We start from the raw sequence: 8,120 nt of genomic DNA on the forward strand, positions 1-8,120 counted from the left end.
GAGGCAGGGTGTTGTGCTGTGTGGCCATCACATGGCTCAGTCATGACAGAAAATCAGGGTTACATGCACTGTTGGGGTCTATGTAGTGAGTTGCCGCAATGTGATTGAGGAGTGTGGTGTGCAACATGTCGATTTGGTCCTCTTTTGTACTGCATTGATTGCATTGGTTTGTTCTGTTGCTGCCATAAACCTGACCCTGCATCTCTCTCTCATGCAGATTCACCTGTGGTCACTGAGGGACATAGGGACTGGAGCGGGACACCAGTGGGGGTGAGACTAGCACTACAGCTGCACAGGAGCCCAGTGACAGAGATGTAACCAGCACCTCAGAGGGGGACCGGAGTCTGCAGGAGGAATCCCAGCCTGAGACGCAAAGTACCACATCATCTGATGCCAGCGAGGATGCATCCATGTTGGCGGAACGGAGACTTTGCATCATTTTCAACCACAGAGTGGCCAGTGCACACCCTCCCAGCCACTTCCTCTGGAACTGCCCATGTCTGGGTCAGTAAGAGGGGATGAGTTTCCTTTACACCTGGCACTGCTACCCCTGCCCCTGTCACCCCTGCTGCACTCAGTGCTGAGTCTGTGGAGCTTTTGTGCCAGCTGTATGTGGGCCAGACAGCTCTCCTCAATGCCTTCATTGACTATGACAAAAAATTAGCCCAGGTGGTTGCTTACATTGAGGGCATACATTCCGACGTGGGTGGGCTGCACCGTACTGTCCAGGCTTTGTCCTTCACAGTGACGTCTGCCCTTCAACAGGCACATACTCCCATTCCTGCTCCGGGGCCTTTGTCCACCCCCCCCCACCCCCCCACCCCCTGGTTGTGTCCACATCTGATGATAGTGACCACGGTTCACATATGTCACAGTCAAGATACAGCACACGCAGCACACAGCAATAACAACCCAAGTGGTGCCGCCCGCAGACACCCTCCCCACAGAAGAGCAAAGCCACCCCAGAATGCAAAGACAAATGCCCGTCAGGCAAATCCAAGGCCCAAACCGCAGAAAAGAAGACCTCAGGCTCACATACCTCAGAGGACTCTCCTGTCCCTAAAGCATCTCGCAAAGAGAGGCATGCAGTTTCTGTGCCCGCTAAGGAGGTGGTGCATGACAAGGGTACACCTTAGAAGGGCTCCAAGGCAGATTCACCCACCACCTCGACTCCCATTCCAAGTCCAGTGAAGCAGGGGAAGGAGGGCACTGTAGGGGGTACACCTGGAAAACAGGGGAAGGAGGGGCAAAGGCGAAGCCAGGCAAAGTGTTCCGCTGGATCCAGCACATCCCCAGAGGGAGTGCCAGTGTCTGCACCTGATGCAGCTTTGTTGGTGTGTGTGCCTGTTGTGTCCACACCACTTTCCATTAATCTCAGTCCAGGGAAGCCATTTTGAATACCCAAGAAGCGGAAAGGCACACCACCACAATCTCCCAGCCACACTGTGTCTCAGGTCTGCATGACTCCACCTCCACGTGCCACTACACCACCTGGTCCAAGCAGCCCTCCGGCTTGCCAAGCCACTGATAGCAGTACGTCCCCTGGGCCGCTCTCTCCCCAGTCAGGTGCTCCAACTGTCCCCGACACACAGCAAGCTCCCAGTCCGCCTGACAGACAAGTCTGAGTGGTAGTCCCCCTCACACACCTGTCTCTCACACAGGTGGCCCTGTACTGCCCATTGTTACCCCCCTGACTGTGTTGATGCCCATGGAAAGGTACAGTCGCAAACACTCCCTGTGCAGCCTCTCTTGTACTCGCTCTGCACTTTGCCCAGGACACTGGCCTTGTTGCTCTTTGCTTTGTTGGACTATTCCCCGTGCAGCCTCTCATGTACTTGCTCTGCACTTTGCCCTGGACACTGACCTTGTTGCTCTTTGCTGTGTTGGACTATTCCCTGTGCAGCCTCTCATGTACTCGCTATACACTTTGCCCTGCCCACTGGGCTTCCTGTTTTGCCCTTGCCTGTGCAGCCTCTAATGGATATGCTGTGCACCCTGATCTGGCCACTGGGCATCCTGTTTTGCCCTTGCCTGTGCAGATTCTCCTGTACTCACTCTGCATCTTGCCCTGGACACTGGCCTTGCTGCTCTTTGCTGTGTTGGACTATTCCCTGTGCAGCCTCTCATGTACTCGCTCTGCACTTTGCCCTGGACACTGGTGTTGTTGCTCTTTGCTGTGTTGGACTATTCCCTGTGCAGCCTCTCATGTACTCGCTCTGTACTTTGCCCTGCCCACTGGGCTTCCTGCTTTGCCCTCGCCTGTGTAGCCTCTCATGGATATGCTGTGCACCCTGAATTGGCCACTGGGCTTCCTGTTTTGCCCTTGCCTGTGCAGATTCTCATGTACTCGCTCTGCACTTTGCCCTGCCCACTGGGCTTCCTGTTTTGCCCTTACCAATGGGAATGATGATTGCAGTGACATGATGCAATTTTGAAAATGGCTGTTGCCGTGTTCTGCCACCGCGGAGGCGGTCATTGGATCCATTTGAATATTGTACCATCGCGGTAGAGCACACCGGGCCCCAGCAGTGTGTCACCACCATGGCGCATGCCCTAGACCCAATGGGAACGATGATTACAGTGGCATGATGCAATCTTGAAAATCGCGGTAGGCGTGCTCCGCCCCCGGGGTGCGGTCATTGGATGCACTTGAAAGAGGCAGGGTCCTTACTGAATAAAGTTATTTTGGTGTGTGCATATGGTTGACTGTGCCCCATGCTCTGTGTGCCACTTCAACATTGCCAATGTCTTTGCTCGCCTACTCTTTTTCCACAGGGTTACAAGGACTTCAGTTCTTTCTGACACTGATGCTTGTGGCTGCTGGGATGCCAATTTTACCTGTAATGCAGTTGTCATTTTCATGGCTTGTAAATGTTGGCTACATTCTTCACATGTCAGGTTGGGGACACTGCCAGCACAGAATGTGATTCTGTGCACAGGTTTGCAGGCAGGCTGGGCAATGCCATCATGTATGTGTGTTATTCCTTTATGTGTGCTCAGCAGTGTATGTGTATGGTCATCTTGTGATGGCCCGTCATCCTGTTCCCATGGCCTACCTTACATGTGTGCTCTTGGTCGTCAATAGTGTGCAGTGTGAAGGGTGTGACTTTGTAGGGAGTGTTGATGTGTGTGCCCCTGCATTGTCAACCACACACATGTGTCACCCAGGAGTTGTGAGACTGTTGTTTGGATTGTTCAGCCCTGTGGATGTGGTTGTATACACATGTGTGAGTTGTATGTTGTGCACTGTGGAGTGTGTTGGTGTGTCCATGCATTTCTGTCTGACTCCTACTTGATGTTTTTGTCACTTGTGAGTATGTAGAGTGTGTGACTGGCACGTCAGTGTTGTGTTTGATTGATCATCCATGTGTCTTGATTCTGTTTGTTTAGACTGTGCAGACCTGTTGCTCCACACTACAATTGTTGTTGTGTTTTCTCATGCATTGCTGTCAAATGGTGCCTTTTTGCCTCCAGTATGGCATGTTGTGTGTGGTGTCATGCCATCCCCTATGTGTGCTTCTAATGCCTACCGATTTTGGGTCTGGACTCCCTCTGTTTATGGTGTATTCCTGTTATGTCCACTCTTGACATGCAGTACACTTCACTTAGATGTCGGCTGTCCCCTTGGTTTGTATGTGTGTGTGTGTGCCTCCTCATCACTTCATTTGTTTCACTGTGCTGTGTGGTGCAGTTCTTTGTCCAGGAGCTATGTACCACTCAGGATATTTCCCCAATTGTTTATTTGTGATGTTCTTGTGCTGGCTGGCAGTCATGGTTGCTCATCTGCTGTTCAGCTGTGTGTGCTGCACAGTCCTCTGGTCAAGTTGATTCTTTGTATCCCAGATTTGTGCATCTGTTGTTGTTATGTTGGTTGTATGTGTGTTGGCTGTGGTATTGCTTCACTTCCTGGGTGTGCTGTTGTGTTTGTGCTGTGCTGATTTGTGTTGTGTGGGTTGATGTTGTGTCACTCATGTCTGTGCGTGACTGGTATGCTTGGTGTGCACACACTGCTTGTTGTGTGTACAGTGCTGTGTGTATGTTGCCTTGACATTGCCTGGTGTGCATTCCCTGATGTCCTGCAGTGTTTGTTCTGTTTTTTGCCTGTGCATCTGTTGTTTGTATGATGTGGCTGTCTTGTTCTGTGATGGTGCACTTCTTGTGTGTGCTGTGGTATGTTGTCTTTGCATTGTTCCTGAGTGATGAGGTTGTGCACTCCTGTTGTGTCTGTGCTCTCTTTACCTTTCCAAAGTTTGGCTGCACAGGGCATGTCTGTTTTTGTTGTGAATCTGTGTGTGTTTCAGTTGGGTTATGTGTTTGTGTGTTGTTTTTATGCAGACATTTGTTCTGGCATCCCTGTGTGTGTGATGTTTGTGGCTACACCCAGTGTGTGTGTTTGTTTGTGTGTGTATAGACTGGCAAGTAATGGCAGCCTTCAGTGTGTTTGGCACTGGTGTTGTGTGCTGCTGGTGGGGGGGGGGGGGGGTATGTGTGTACATTCCTCCTGGTGTTTGGCAGTCATGGAGTGCGTCAATGGGCCCTGTGTGGTGTACTCCTGTGAGGTGGTTGTATGCACGTGTGGCCGTTCCCAGTTTGACTCCTGGGCCTTTCTTTCATCCTTGTGCCTATACCTGGTTTGCCTTGCTGTCTCCCTGTGTTGTTGCACTGTGGTGTCTGTGGATTGACTTCACTGACTGTACCAGCCATGTGTTGTTTGATGGTCTGAGGGAGTTGTTCTGTATTCCTTGTCTTGCATGTGATGCGCATATGTTTGTTGTGTGTCTCTATGGCCTTTCATTTGTGTGCATCCCACTTTGGCTTTCCTATTTGTTGTCATTTGGGGTTTGTATGTGTCTGTGTGTCAGTCTGTGGTATGTATGAGTGACTATGCATGCTGTGTGTCCATTTGTATGTTTGTTCCTTGTATGTGTTCATTTGGTGCTTGTACTCATGTTTGTTTCCATGAGTGTGGTGGTGTTGTGGTGTGTGTGTTTCCAATGGCCCTGTGCTACTGTGCTTTGTGTTGTGTGTTCCTGTGCACCCACTCCTGCTTTGGCTGTCTCCCTGGTTGTTTGTTGTGTGGTGCAGGGTGTGGTTTAACCTAGCTTGTTGTTGTGCATGGGAGTGCACCGGATGGGCACATGGCATGTGCCTTCATGGGGTGTGCTAATGTGTGGTGGGAGGAGGTGTGGCCCTGAGGTCTTTGTGCCCTGCTCATGGCTTGGACTGGCCCTACCTTCTGCATTCTGTGCATGTGTTCCCTTGTGTTCTCCGCTGCGGTGACGTGACCGGGATATTGCGGCAAGATCTCGGTGAATTGGTATCCTGGATGCAGAGGGGTGACTTGGTGACAGGTGGGTCATGTGTGGGTGCCCTTGTGGATGTCTTTCTGTCCCCAGCAGGGTGTCTGATGTGCATTTGGACCATGTGTCAGCCCATGTGTTGTGCGTTGTGTAATGCGTACCTGCGGCGGTGTCCGCGGCGGTCCATGAGTTGCTGATGATGTATCAGGTACAGCACCGGAAAAACATGTAGAGCTGGATCCATGGCGGTCGTGACCGGATGGAGAGGACCGGGACTCTGGTTTCGCGCTCCGTGGTTGAGCTTCCGCCATCTCTGATTGTGCGGTGTCTCCGCTGCGGTGCGTCTGCTTGTTTGGGCCATCCTAATTTGTGGAGCAGGGCGGACGCCATTCCGCACAGCGGTGAGTCTCCATTGGCTCTCACCGCGGCGGTGGCGGGCGAACTTTGATGGCGGTGTGCGCCGCACCGTGGCGGACAGGAAATGGGCTGTGTTTGGCCATAGTAATATGGCGGACGTGACTTCCGCTGCTCGCAGGCGGAAACATGCATTTTTTTGCACCGCCGGCACCGCGGTGGTGCCACCGCCCGACATCCTAATAGACCCCTTAGTATTTCATTGTAAAGGAATGTGTGGTAAAGGTATTGAGTGGTAATGGATGTGTGGTAAAGGTATTTGTGTGGTAAAGACTGCGTTGTAATGATTGATTCCTATTTTCTATACCTAACTCCACATATGCATGCCTTAACAATGTATATAGCTTCAAGGTAAGTAGGTGTGGAGTTCTATCTATCTATACCTCCTTCTGTGGACTTGCCTTCTCGATATTTTGGTTCCCAATATTCTGGCCACAATATTGTGTGACCTCGACATTCCTTCATTGATGGTCCATACTACTCCGCCCTCTATCCTGCCAGTCAAGTGTAGAAGGGTTTGTACTTGGCTCAGTTTGCAGAGCCATTGTGAGATGGCTTCCATACATTGATGGTAAATGGCCTCAAGCTCCACGATTGAGGCAGCACTGTGGCCCTCAGGAACAGGGTCTGACCCTGAGGACTGTAATATAGTTTCAACCAAAAATGGGACTGGTGGGCCACTGCGTCAGAATTAGCCTCTAAATTTGACAGTAAAGGGTTTGAGATAACTGCATGATTAATATTGTGCCAGGTGTTGTAGCCATACTTAGGGGCCCATTAGGATGTAGGGCTGATCACCACCGCCCGCATGGCGGTGGCGATCCGCCCTACATCCTAGCCCACCCGCCACCCATTTCCCCCTGCCACATTAGTATGGCGGGGGGACCGGGGTGGACGGGAAGACCGTCTGCCGCTTTTCCGCCCGGTCAATGAGTTGACTGGGCGGAAAATGGTTTCATATGGTGGCGGTGTCTGCTAGACACCGCCATCCATATCAGGATGCAGGCGGGAGGGTGCCTTTCCGTGGGCATGCGGTGTTTGTGTTTGGATATTGAGGGGTGGGGTTGGCACATGGGGGGTACCTCTGGTACCCCCCAGCAGTTCCATGCACAACATGGCAGGTTCCGTGTGGTGCATGGAAGTGCACAACATGCCTTCCTGGCATTGTGGCGGGCGGTGCTGAGTGCACCGCCCGCCACAATGCCAGGAAGCAGGATGTGCCCGTCACTGTGGTGGGCACATCCTAATTTCCCACACGGGACCCCCGCCCTTATGGCGGGCGGTCCCAATCCCGCCTGCCATCCTAATGACCTCCTTAGAGTTCTCTCTTATCCCATTGATTGCATGAGTAGGTCATCCAGTCCAGGATTTTTCTGTTCATTTCTGTATGTATTAACCTGTTATCCCTACGACCCTCTTTCCAATATAGTTAAAAGGCTCTCACAAATTCCTTTATCTTAAAGTTTTTTTATTTATACATTTGACTATGGTGGGGTTTTAAGCACCGTGTTGCAGTAGAATCTATTAAGAGTTTAGCATATGACTAGCTTGAATTTACACACATCGTTAAAAGGATGTGGAGCTGTAACATTTATCCATGTGACTAGGTAGTGTTTATACACCCCAAGTGCATGTTACAGAAGCATCCCCTAGCCAACACTTATAAAGGACGGTGTTAATCTTAGTCAGTCCTCAGGGTTTGTGAATGAAAATCAGAACATTAAATCAAGATTAATGAGTGATGGATCAAATCTGAACATTCAAGGTTAACGAGCGATGGATCAAATCTGAACATGCATTTGATGCACCAAATTTAAACATACACTATAGATTAATACATAATGGGGGAATCGGTATTCATACAAAATAGCATTGACAGGAATATTGATTTTAAGGTAATTAATATCGAAAAAAATGTTAATATCGATTACAAAAATATCTATGGGCCTAATTATGACTTTGGCGGTGTTTTTAAATTTACATTTTTTTTTTAAAGTGAACTACTGTGTATTTAATGTTGCAAAGAGTGACTCTTTTGGGAATAGTAAATTTTACACCTCCGCAATCCAACACTTTTCCCTACTGTTTCTCAGACTGGAGTGGGAAAGTGCATTTTACCCCTCCACAATCCAAAACTTTACCTACTGTTGCACTGACTGGAGTGGGAATAGTAAATTTTACCCCTCCGCAATTCAACATGTTCTCTTCCGTTGCACTGATTAGAATGGGAATAGTACATTTATACCCTCTACAATGCAACACTTCCCCTACAATTGTACTGACGGGAATGGTAATAGTAAATTTTACACTTCTGCAATCAAAAACTTCCCCTACTGTGGAGTGGAAATAGTAAATATTACCCCAGTACAATTCAATGTGTTCCCTACTGTTGCATTTATTGTAGTG

This window comes from Lissotriton vulgaris, chromosome 9 (genome assembly GCF_964263255.1).
Source record: "Lissotriton vulgaris chromosome 9, aLisVul1.2, whole genome shotgun sequence".
Lineage (NCBI taxonomy): Eukaryota > Metazoa > Chordata > Amphibia > Caudata > Salamandridae > Lissotriton > Lissotriton vulgaris.